Source organism: Chelonia mydas, chromosome 1 (genome assembly GCF_015237465.2).
Source record: "Chelonia mydas isolate rCheMyd1 chromosome 1, rCheMyd1.pri.v2, whole genome shotgun sequence".
NCBI classification, from domain to species: domain Eukaryota; kingdom Metazoa; phylum Chordata; order Testudines; family Cheloniidae; genus Chelonia; species Chelonia mydas.
Genome location: NC_057849.1, coordinates 287732849 through 287744660, shown reverse-complemented (window position 1 = coordinate 287744660; position 11812 = coordinate 287732849). Strand labels below are relative to the sequence as shown.

Below are 11812 nucleotides of genomic sequence, written 5' to 3'. Positions count from 1 at the left end.
TCTATAAACATATTTCACATATGTGCATTTTAATAATTAATCTTCATAAGCACTGTGCACATCAGGTTTTGTAGGTAACTAGTTTTTTTACGTTCTACTTGATCTCCTCTATGAAATGTGTGTATATACAGTTGCAAAAAAAGTAATGAAGAGATTGACTACTGTACAGACAAATAGAGCTGAATTCTTTGATCTGCTTAGCAAGCTGATATCTTGTTCCAATAATTCTTTATACTACATTCCAGTGTTATCAACCATTTTCTCACCAAAATAATGTTCACTTAGGACCTGATTTCCACTTGTGAGCATGCACATTTATCATTAACATCTGCACTTGCAGATGATAAATTTCATCACCTATGTCTGCAGGGGCAGTGCTGGAAAAATGCTTAGGCAGGTGCATATATTCATAAAGTTATGTGCATATAATTTGAGGCCATATTGATGCCTCACTGAAAATCGGGTTCTATAATCTGATTTTTTTTAAATGGGGTGCGCAGGGGAACAGGACCTTTACAGTTTTTTGTTCTGTAATATATTTTAAAACTTCTTAATTAGCAAAGCCTGTGTAATAGTATTTAATTTTCCTAATTTAACAACAATCATTCATAATATTTTTTTAAAAAGTAAAGCTTCAGTGGGCCTTAAAAGCACATGCCTAAGCATACTTCCTGAGTCTGATACTAAGTCACATTCTGGGAATTTACTGAAATATAAATCCTTGTTCTCACCTGAGCAGTATAGCATGGTATGTAGATCTGTATCTCTTTCCTGGGAAGTATATTCCCTAAAGCAGTCCAGTTTATCATTTGTAAGGGAAATGTTTAAACCTACATATAAAGCCCTGTATGTTAAAATACTTTTTAAAATTGTCATTGTATTACTGTTTTATTTTACTTAAGCCTTATGCTCTTCCTTTTAAGTAGAAGCATCACTGACAGAAGACTCCATTGTTATAAATCACCTTCTCTAATTCTAATGCCATAAATGTGTCAATAGAATGAAATTCACAAGTAAACTATTGAAGAGTAATTTGCATCTTTTCTCTTCACCCATTTATTGAATAGTAATTTATTGGTTTTTGATGTTCCTCGGAAAAACTGCACAAGTCAGAAAGCCGCTAGAGATCCATAGCCATTAGAGAGTCATTTTTAAATGTTTGTGAGTAAAAACGCCTCTCTCTCTCATAGTTAAGTTTCACCACTTAGGGTAATACCAAACACAGTTCTTGGTACAAAACTAGACAAGCCATTTACAACACACACTTTGCTTCTCTACAAAAGAAAAAGGACACTAAACTATCTTAGCTACTACATGCCACAAGGGGCCACAACAGAGGTTCCCTTAATCCACCCAGCAATAGTATTAATCTATCCAACTATACTCGTAGCCCAGCAGAAGAATCTGTCCTATCTCGGGGCCTCTCCTTCTGCCCCTCCACCCCCATGAACATGATACAGTTCTGTGGTGACCTAGAATCCTATTTTCGATGTCTCCGATTCAAGAAATATTTCCAACACACCTCTGAACAACATACTAACCCACAGAGACCTTCGTACCAACACTACAAAAAGGATTCTGAGTGGACTTCTCCTGAAGGTCGAAACAACAGACTGGACTTTTACACAGAGTGCTTCCGCCGACACGCACGTGCTGAAATTGTGGAAAAGCAGCATCACTTGCCCCATAACCTCAGCCGTGCAGAACACAATGTCATCCACAGCCTCAGAAACAACTCTGACATCATAATCAAAAAGGCTGACAAAGGAGGTGCTGTCATCATCATGAATAGGTCGGAATATGAACAAGAGGTGCTAGGCAGCTCTCCAACACCACTTTCTACAAGCCATTACCCTGTGATGCCACTGAGGGTTACCAAAAGAAACTACACCATTTGCTCAAGAAACTCCCTGAAAAAGCACAAGAACAAATCCGCACAGACGCACCCCTGGAACCCTGACCAGAGGTATTCTATCTGCTACCCAAGATCCATAAACCTGGAAATCCTGGACGCCCCATCATCTCAGGCATTGGCACCCTGACAGCAGGATTGTCTGGCTATTTAGACTCCCTCCTCAGACCCTATTCTGCCAGCACTCCCAGCTATCTTCGAGACACCACTGACTTCCTGAGGAAACTACAATCCATCAGTGGTCTTCCTGAAAACACCATCCTGGCCACTATGGATGTAAAAGCCCTCTACACCAACATTCCACACAAAGATGGACTACTAGCCATCAGGAACAGTGTCCCCGATAATGTCATGGCAAACCTGGTGGCTGAACTTTGACTTTGTCCTCACCCATAACTATTTCACATTTGGGGACAATGTATACCGTCAAATCAGCGGCACTGCCATGGATACCCGCATGGCTCCACAGTATGCCAACATTTTTATGGCTGACTTAGAAAAACGCTTCCTCAGCTCTCGTCCCCTAATGCCCCTACTCTACTTGCGCTACGTTGATGACATCATCTGGACCCATGGAAAAGAAGCCCTTGAGGAATTCCACCATGATTTCAACAATTTCCATCCCACCATCAACCTCAGCCTGGACCAGTCCACACAAGAGATCCACTTCCTGGACACTATGGTGCTAATAAGCGATGGTCACATAAACACCACCCTATACCGGAAACCTACTGACCGCTATGCCTACCTACATGCCTCCAGCTTTCACCCAGACCACACCACACAATCCATCGTCTACAGCCAAGCTCTACGATACAACTGTATTTGCTCCAACCCCTCAGACAGAGACAAACACCTACAAGATCTCTATCAAGCATTCTTACAACTACAGTACCCACCTGCTGAAGTGATTGACAAAGCCAGAAGAGTACCCAGAAGTTACCTACTACAGGACAGGCCCAACAAAGAAAATAACAGAACGCCACTAGCCATCACCTTCAGCCCCCAACTAAAACCTCTCCAACGCATCATCAAGGATCTACTGCCTATCCTGAAGGATGACCCATCACTCTCACAGATCTTGGAAGACAGGCCAGTCCTTGCTTACAGACAGCCCCCCAACCTGAAGCAATACTCACCAGCAACCACACAACAGAACTACTAACCCAAGAACCTATCCTTGCAACGAAGCCTGTTGCCAACTGTGTCCACATATCTATTCAGGGGACACCATCATAGGGCCTAATCACATCAGCCAACTATCAGAGGCTCGTTCACCTGCACATCTACCAATGTGATATATGCCATCATGTGCCAGCAGTGCCCCTCTGCCATGTACATTGGCCAAACTGGACAGTCTCTACATAAAAGAATAAATGGACACAAATCAGACGTCAAGAATTATAACATTCAAAAACCAGTCGGAGAACACTTCAGTCTCTTTGGTCACTTGATTACAGACCTAAAAGTGGCAATTTTTCAACAAAAAAACTTCAGAAACAGACTCCAACGAGAGACTGCTGAATTGGAATTAATTTGCAAACTGGATACAATTAACTTAGGCTTGAATAAAGACTGGGAGTGGATGGGTCATTACACAAAGTAAAACTATTTCCCCATGTTTATCCCCCACACACACACACACACAGAGTTCCTCAGACGTTCTTGTCAACTGCTGGAAATGGCCCACCTTGATTATCACTACAAAAGGGTTTTTTCTCTCCTGCTGGTAATAGCTCACCTTAAGTGATCACTCTTGTTACAGTGTGTATGGTAACACCCATTTTTTCATGTTCTTTATGTATATAAATCTCTCCACTGTATTTTCCACTGAATGCATCTGATGAAGTGAGCTGTAGCTCACGAAAGCTTATGCTCAAATAAATTTGTTAGTCTCTAAGGTGCCACAAGTACTCCTTTTCTTCTAGCATTATCTGTATTTCTCCAACTGTGATAAAAGTTCAAACTCCCTCTCTACAGATGTGAAGGTTTTCCTTCCTTTTTACCCTATCCAAGAGATGTGAATCTCCTAATATGGAATTTGAAAACTGTGTTTGCCCTAGTATCTTATTTACTTATGTTAAGATACAGGATGTATAAAATCCTGAACTTTTTCAGTATATGGATTCATTGATGCAAAAGAGACGTCAGTAAAGGGAAAGGAATAAAAAGAAGTAAGTATTGGCATATGGCATTTTATCATGGAAAATACATAAAAAAATTAGTCATATATTTGCTATATAAAAGATATATTAAGACTTGGAAAAAAGTACAGAGAAGGTCAACAAAAATGATTAGGGGTATGAAACAGCTTCCATATGAAATTTAAAAAAAACTGGGACTGTTCATCTTAGAATAGACAACTAAGGTGGGTGATGTGAGAAAGGTGTATAAAATCTTGAATGGTGTGCAGAAAGCAAATGGGAAATTATTTACCCCATTCACATAACATAGGTGTGGTCATTCTTATGTTAGTCATATGTTATAAGGCCAGCAGGGGTCACTTGATCATCTGGTCTAACCTCCTGTATATCACAGACCATCAACACCACCCACACATTAAACCCAACAACTGAAATTAGACTGAAGTGTGTATTACAGCCCTCCAAAGATTAAACTACTGTGTGCCATAGACAGAAAATAGAAGGGATGAAGATGTACCCATCTCTGAGGCCCCTGAAATCGGAGAGAATTAAGTGAGTTATATCCAGATGGTCCTTGCAAGTGCCCCACACCCCAGAGGAAAGCAAAAAAACCGTAGGTCACTGGCAATCTAATCTGAGGGGAAATTCCTTCCTGAGTCCACTTACAGCAATCAAATAGACCCTGAGCATGTGATCAAGAACTAGCAACCCAAGGACCTTGCAGAGAGAATTTTCAGTACCACCTGAGAGCACAGGTCCAATGTTACACCTCTATGTGTGGCCATCTCTGATGCTTCAGAGGAAGGAGATTTTAAAAACCAAATAAGAAGAATACATTTGGGATTTTTTGAGGGGTTTTTTTTCTTCAAGGGGAGAAAATTCCTTTGACCTATATAGGGTGACCAACAGCAGCTCTTAACCAGAGACTTTAAGAACATGAAGCAGAAGTAACCCACAGAACTGCAAAGTTCTACCTTCCCACCATCAGGAGAAACTCCGTTATACAATCCCACTTATAAATTTGTCCAGCTCTCTCAAAACAAATTGTTTGCCCCCGCAAGTCCTAGTGGGAGGCTGTTCCAGAACCTTACTCCTCTGAGGGTTAGAAACATCCTTTCAAATTTCAAGCCTAAATTTATTCATGGTCACTTTATACCCATTTGTTCTTGTGCCAACATTGTTCTGTAGGTTAAGTAACTTTTGTCCTCCCCGGGGTTTACCGCTCCCTGCTCCCATTAATTTATAGAAAGCGATTATATCCAGCCTTTGTTTTGCTAAGCTAAACAAGCCAAACTCTTCCAGTCTCCTCTCATAAAATAGTCTCTCCATTCCCTGATCATCGTTAAATGTGACCAGTATTGTACACAGTATTTCACAAATTGAAATAACTTTGAAATTTTATTAAGTGATCATGAAATAAAGAACAACAGGGGTGAAAGTAACTTAAGGGACTTACTGGTACGCAGAGTGGCCAGGGTCTTGAGCAAGGTGGGGGGCAGCTCAACTGGAAGGGGCAGGGCCTCGGGCAGAAGGGGCTGGGGTGGGGCCAGATTCCTCCAGCCAGCCCTTCAGCGTGGCCCGGTAGCAATTTAAAGGGGCCGGGGCTCTGGCTGCTGGCACAGTAGCACTAGCTAGGAGCCCCGAGCCCTTTAAATCGCTGCCCAGGAGCCCCGGGGCTCCCAGCCACTGCTGCTACCCCTACACCGGGGCTCTGCCAGCGATTTAAAGGGCCCCGGGCTGCGGCCAGGAGCCCCAGGTCCTTTAAATCGGCGGCGGGTGGCCCCGGGCCCTTTTAAATTGCCAGGGTTCTTTTGGCCCCCCTCATCAGCGGCCCTGCCAGTACGGTCGGCTGTGTACTGTCTCTTACAGGACCGTACCAGCTTACTTTTACCTCTGCAGAAGACACGTTGTTTAGAGTAAAATTTTCTAAAAAGTGAAGGGACATACTGTTTGGAAAAAGCATATTCGTCCAACATGTGAAGTGCTGTTGGTAGCTATTCTTAGTGGTACTTGCTAGAAATATATTCTCTTTTCAATAGATTTCTCCTCCCCCCCCCCCCCCCCCCCCATGTTCTTTTCTTTACAATTGATCCAAACTTCATAGTGACTCTGTGAGCATTCTTTACTAAAATTTCTTGATAAAAATAAAATTCAAAATGGAGAATTTATATCTGAAATACCCACTTTTATTTTCTGTTATTCTAGTGTGTTCTTATATCATGCCTAGGACTGTGGTAACATAAGGTATGTCTACACAGCAATTAAACATCCGGAGCTGGACTAGATCTGCTGACTCAGGCTTGGGCTGTAATATTGCTGTGTAGATATTCAAGCTTGGGCTCCGCCTAGAGCCCGAATGTCTACACAGCAATTTTTAACCCCCCAGCCTGTGTCAGCTGATCCAGGCCAGCCATGGCCCTGTTGCAGGTCTTTTATTCCAGTATAGACATACCCCAAATGCCTTCCAGTAGTATAACAAACTACTTGACTAATATCTGTAACATGTTGTTGCAAGTTCTTTAGAAAAATATATCAATTCAGGTTTCAGAGTAGCAGCCGTGTTAGTCTGTATCCGCAAAAAGAAAAGGAGTACTTGTGGCACCTTAGAGACTAACAAATCTCTAAGGTGCCACAAGTACTCCTTTTCCTTACATCAATTCCGAATTCTCTGCTGCACTTACTTTTAGTTTTATAATCAAAACAATTCTGTAATATTTTCACTCTTTTCAAAATTTAGAGAACTTAAGTTTCCTAATTTTTACACTGGTGTATAGGGTTTTGAATAGTCCTTTTTCAGAACTGAGTTACCTATGAAGTTTATTGCCCTATTTCATACCCAAGCACAATTGCATAAAGCCGGGCTCTGTGTTTCCTCAGTTAATCTGTCCCTGTGTAGTAATAATTTTCATTTTCTTTGCTGGCTTCAATTAGCATCTGTATTGAATTAATTCACTGTATACATGTGAGAAATACTCTTATCATGATTTTAAAGATGGGGAAATTGAGGCACCAAGAAATAGTGATTTGCCTGAGGTCACTTGCCAGAAACAAGGGTGCAACTCAGCTGTTAGTTGCCATTCCTAGGCTTTAGCCATTAAGCTACACTACTTCCATTTTTCCCACCTGAAGCATGTTGTTTTTTAAATTATTCCAATGTCACAAACAAAGTTATGGTTGCTACTTATTCAAAAGTTACAAGAACTCTGAAGAAGCACAAATCCTATTTCTCTGTGTATGTACTTTCTTTAATAGCTTCTTTAATAGCTTTCTTTAATGGCTTTTTAAAATGTCTTGTAAAGCATATTCTAGTGTGATATCTGGCATACTTATCAATTAAAAAAATAGAGAAGGCACATACAGAATATTTTATTTTACTTTACTTTTCCCAAGCCTGTCCTTTGAGCCACTTGTTTCCTCTGATTTTCTGCTGGTAGAAATGTGGCTGCTTCTTGCTGATGTGATTTCAGCTTTTTCAGCTACAGTGAAACTTGTTACAAATTGGCACTAAAGGCATTGCTGTTTCTATTAGCAAGACCTCACTGAACATGTGGTGTTCTGCTTTGGCATCAGCTCTTTGAGAATATCTCCATTGTCATTAGCACTAAAAGCTTTGTTGGCCAAATTATGCCCCTATTGACACCTCTAATAGCCCTGATCTGTCTAGTGGATTTATAAAAGAGTAGCCACCTGGCACTTAGGCTATGTCTACACTACGGGCCTTGCAGATGCACAGCTGTACCGCTGCAGTTGTGCCATTGTAAGGGTTTCCTGTGTAGCCACTCTATGCCAATGGGAGAGAGCTCTCCCGCCAGCATAATTAAATCATCCCCAACAAGCAGCAATAGCTACATTGGCACTTTTGTCCATGAAACATGTCGGTCAGGGTGTGTTTTTTTCACACCCCTGACCCACAAAAGTTTTGCTGACAAGTGCTAGTGTCAACAAAGCCTTAGTGAATTAACCTATTGATTACACACAAATTATGCTGGCTCTGCAGAGCCAAACCAAAGTAAAATCAGTAAAATAATGGCATTGTTCTAAGCTCTCCTGATTCTATCACAAGTCACACACTGTCTGTGTTTTGTCTTCAAGCCTCAGTTCCTGAAGTCAAGTGATCTCCATAAAATGCTTTAATAAAGTTTCACAAAAAGAAAAGGAGTACTTGTGGTACCTTAGAGACTAACCAATTTATTTGAGCATAAGCACAAGTACTCCTTTTCTTTTTGCGAATACAGACTAACAGGGCTGTTACTCTGAAACCTGTTAATAAAGTTTCTGGCCCTCAGGCTTATGCAGCAAAACTGGAAAATGTTATGTGACTAGCCTAAAGGCTCAAAACCCAGAAGACCTAATGCTATATTGATTTTTTTTATATGTCTTCTGATTTAGTGGGGTCAGAATTCCGCCCCTAAACACACACACTTTCACAACTACTGTTCCCAGAGGCCTATGCGGGCACAGACATGCGCAGCAACGCGCGCCCTGCCCGGTATTTTCCCGCGGATTTTATGTAATCCCGGACCTAGGAGCGGGAACTCCGGGAAGAACTCTCCTCCTCCTCCTGGCCACATGCCGCGGGAGCCGGGTCCAGCGCGGCTTCCTTCGGCCAGTCCAGCGGGGACCGAGGCGGGCTCTCAGAGCGGTGGCGCAGGGTCTGTCTCTGAACAGAATTCTCCCGCCGGCCGGCGCCATCTTTGCTGGTTGGGGTAACAGCGGCTCCTGTTCCCAAGCGGCAGCAGCGCCGCGTCCCTCATTCAAGATGGCGACGGCCGGGTGATTGACATGCCTAGTCACGTGGGCAGTAGCGGGTGAGCCTCTCTCTCTCTCTCCCCGCACACGCTCTCTATGGTGCAGCCAGCCACACGGGCGGCGGCGACGCGGGACGGCACCTCAGCGCAGGGGCTGCCTCGGGTGGCCGCAGTCAGTGTCGCTGCAGCAGCGGCCTTACAGGGCGAGAGCCCGGGCAGCTCGGCTCGCTGGCCGGCGCCGGGCCGCGGGAGGAGGCGCCGCCCGCCCTGTGGCGGGGCTCTCGTGGGGCGGGGGAGGCGACAGACCCGAGCCCCGCCCGCCCGCGCGGCGGGAACGCGGAGCTCCTTGTTCCTGCGGATGAACCGGCGGGGCTGGGAGCGCCCGTGTCCCCGCCAGCCACCGTGGGGAGATGCCGGCGGGCAGCGGCGGGGGGAGGAGGCGGGCAGCGGCGGCAGGTCAGTGCCGGTCACCGGGCCGGCGCAGGCAGGGTGACCGGCCGCACAAGCAGCGTGGGACGCGGGAGCAGCGGGGATTAGGCGGCCCCTGGCCCCTGCCCGAGCGGGCCTGGGGAAGACGGTGCCGCGCGGGGGGGTCTCGCCCCGCCCGCCTGGAGGCTGGCGGCGCTGTGGCTGCTCTCCGCCAAACCCGCGCTTCGGGCCGGCTGGCGGCTGCAGTGTCGCTATTAACGCGGGGCGCCCCGCGCGTCACTTTCAGGTCACGCCAGGAACAGGGCAAAGCCGAGCAGGGAGCTGGGCGGGGTTTCCCTCTGCTTTTCATAGCCCGGCAAGGCGCGTCTGGCTGATGTCTGCGGCAGATAGAGGAGACGAGGATCATCAAAGGACCAAGAGCCCTTTTATCTCCGCTCTTGTTTCCCTGTAATTTCGTTTATTGTCCAGCTTGCTTGTCTCTTTATTTTCCTCTTCAGGAGGGGTCGGGTGCACCATGGCCCTGGCTGAGGTAGTAGTTTGTGCTGTTGGTCGGGTTGTGACATTGCCCGCTGTGGAGATAACTGCGCAAGCTACTGCCTTGCTAGTGCTGGTGATGATCGGCTACAGATGAAGACAATGACAATGGGAATCCCCTTTGTTTTCCCGGAATTGCATGCTGATGGGGTGGCAAACAATTCTTCCCCCTCCTCTTCCTGCAGAAATTGAGCCTTTCCTTGGCTACTGAAATGTGAGTGGTTCCTTTTTACACCAGTGAGATATTGCTCTGTTGGTGCAGCTGGATGGAAGACCATTAGTTTTGGGGTGGGTTTTACATTGTCTTTTGGAATTTTGGCTGAAGAGCAAGTCGAGTATCTGGTTCTTTTAATGCTTAGGTTATCTTTGCCCACCACCTTTTGAAGGGGATGGATCTGATATTTTCTGAAGACATAAGGGTCAATGACTGACTTGTATTGTTTCTGTGTATTTTGAATATGTATTGCTTCAAATGTTGTATTTGTATTTAAAATCACAAGTATATATTTATACTGAAAAACTGGTTATTATCTGTTTGGGAAAAGCCGATATGTATGAAGAGCACTTCATTGCTTACTGTGAAGACAATATTTGTACAATACAAGCTCATTAATTTTATTTTGCTTAACATTTACAGATTTCTTGTTCTGTTTTAGGTGAATCTTTAAAATGTCTGGTGTACATTTTGATTATTTTACAGTAGAGCAAATTAACCTAAGAAGTATGGATGGCGTAAATTCATATTGCTGGCATTTTTTATTAGAATGGTGATTGAGAGATACTTTTTGTGAATTTTAGTGTGTTGACCACACATTAGTATGGTATGAATTTAAAATGTATTAAAATGTTTACAATAAATGTACATTAGTTTGTGTTGTATTGAGAATTTAGTTCTTAAAGGATATATCCTTTAATACTGAATTTACATTATTTCTGCATGTCTGCTATTGCAATTTCATTTGACACAGTAGAAAAAATTATCAAAGCTTTGACTAATTTTTTTAAATAAGGCTAATGCCTTAGTACTAGCCATCTCTCACAAATACATTATATTTAGTAAATTGGGGATAGAGTTGCCCAGATGTATCTCATAAATAAGGGGGTCTTAATGTTTCAACTTACCAATGAGCAAATACATCTTTTATGTTTCCAAATCAGACTGAAATAATATAATAAAAATATATTCTGTAGCTTTAAAGACTTTTTTTATTATGCGTACAAGTTGAACATGCAAGATTTTCTGTATCCTGTAAGAATACTTTATTTACATCTATCATTTCACCCAACAGCTTGTAGTCTAATGGCACATATTTTTGTACATTGGTAGATATATTAACTAGTGCATACAAGCCCTTTGTAATATAATTTCATCTTTAAAAAGTAAATATGATTTTCATTCTCACTAAGAAACTTTAAGTGATTTTTGCTGCTTGATGAGTGAAGAATGGTTGTCAAAGTATTTTATTTAAATGTAGATAATAAATCCTGTTATAATACTACTTAAAAGGGCAAAATGCATAAAAATACCCAGAAATCCAAAATGGAAGTGACTGAGATATGCAAACATATAACGAATTACACTGCTTTACCAAACCGAGTCTTCCATTAAGTCACATTTGAAGTTAGTGTGTGCTAAGTTTTCAATTACTGTCAGGACATTGATCTAAAGTAAAATGCCTTTTGTTTTTCCTGTGAAGTAGATGGTTCTACCCGTGACTCTATAGTAGGGAGACTTACTTTACCACTGGGATTTTAAAAGGTGTTCTAACACTGACCTCCAATGTGGAGGGCCTGGAATTCTAGTTGTATGTGAATACCTAGAACTTCACTTTAGATGTTAGTTAATTGGAACAAATAATTCCTCAAATGTGTTACAGTGGTTGATTATAAAGAATACATTTAGAATGTTCATGTAGATGGAGGGATCCCATATTATAATAAATGTTTAATAACTATTGGTGTGGCATTAAAAAAGTTGTACCTATGGGGACTAGTTAAAGAGAGCTGCTTTTTCTGGCACGTGGGGTTGTTCTTTCATTCCTAAT

The 11812-nt window shown here is 42.9% G+C and overlaps 1 long non-coding RNA gene across 1 annotated transcript; it reads left to right on the top strand.

The window, feature by feature from the left end:
- Positions 1 to 8378: 8378 nt before the first annotated feature.
- LOC119564602 lies at positions 8379 to 10965 on the top strand. The gene is made up of 2 exons (XR_005223582.2): positions 8379 to 8864; positions 9520 to 10965. It is a non-coding gene; the product is annotated as an uncharacterized LOC119564602 (long non-coding RNA).
- Positions 10966 to 11812: the final 847 nt, after the last annotated feature.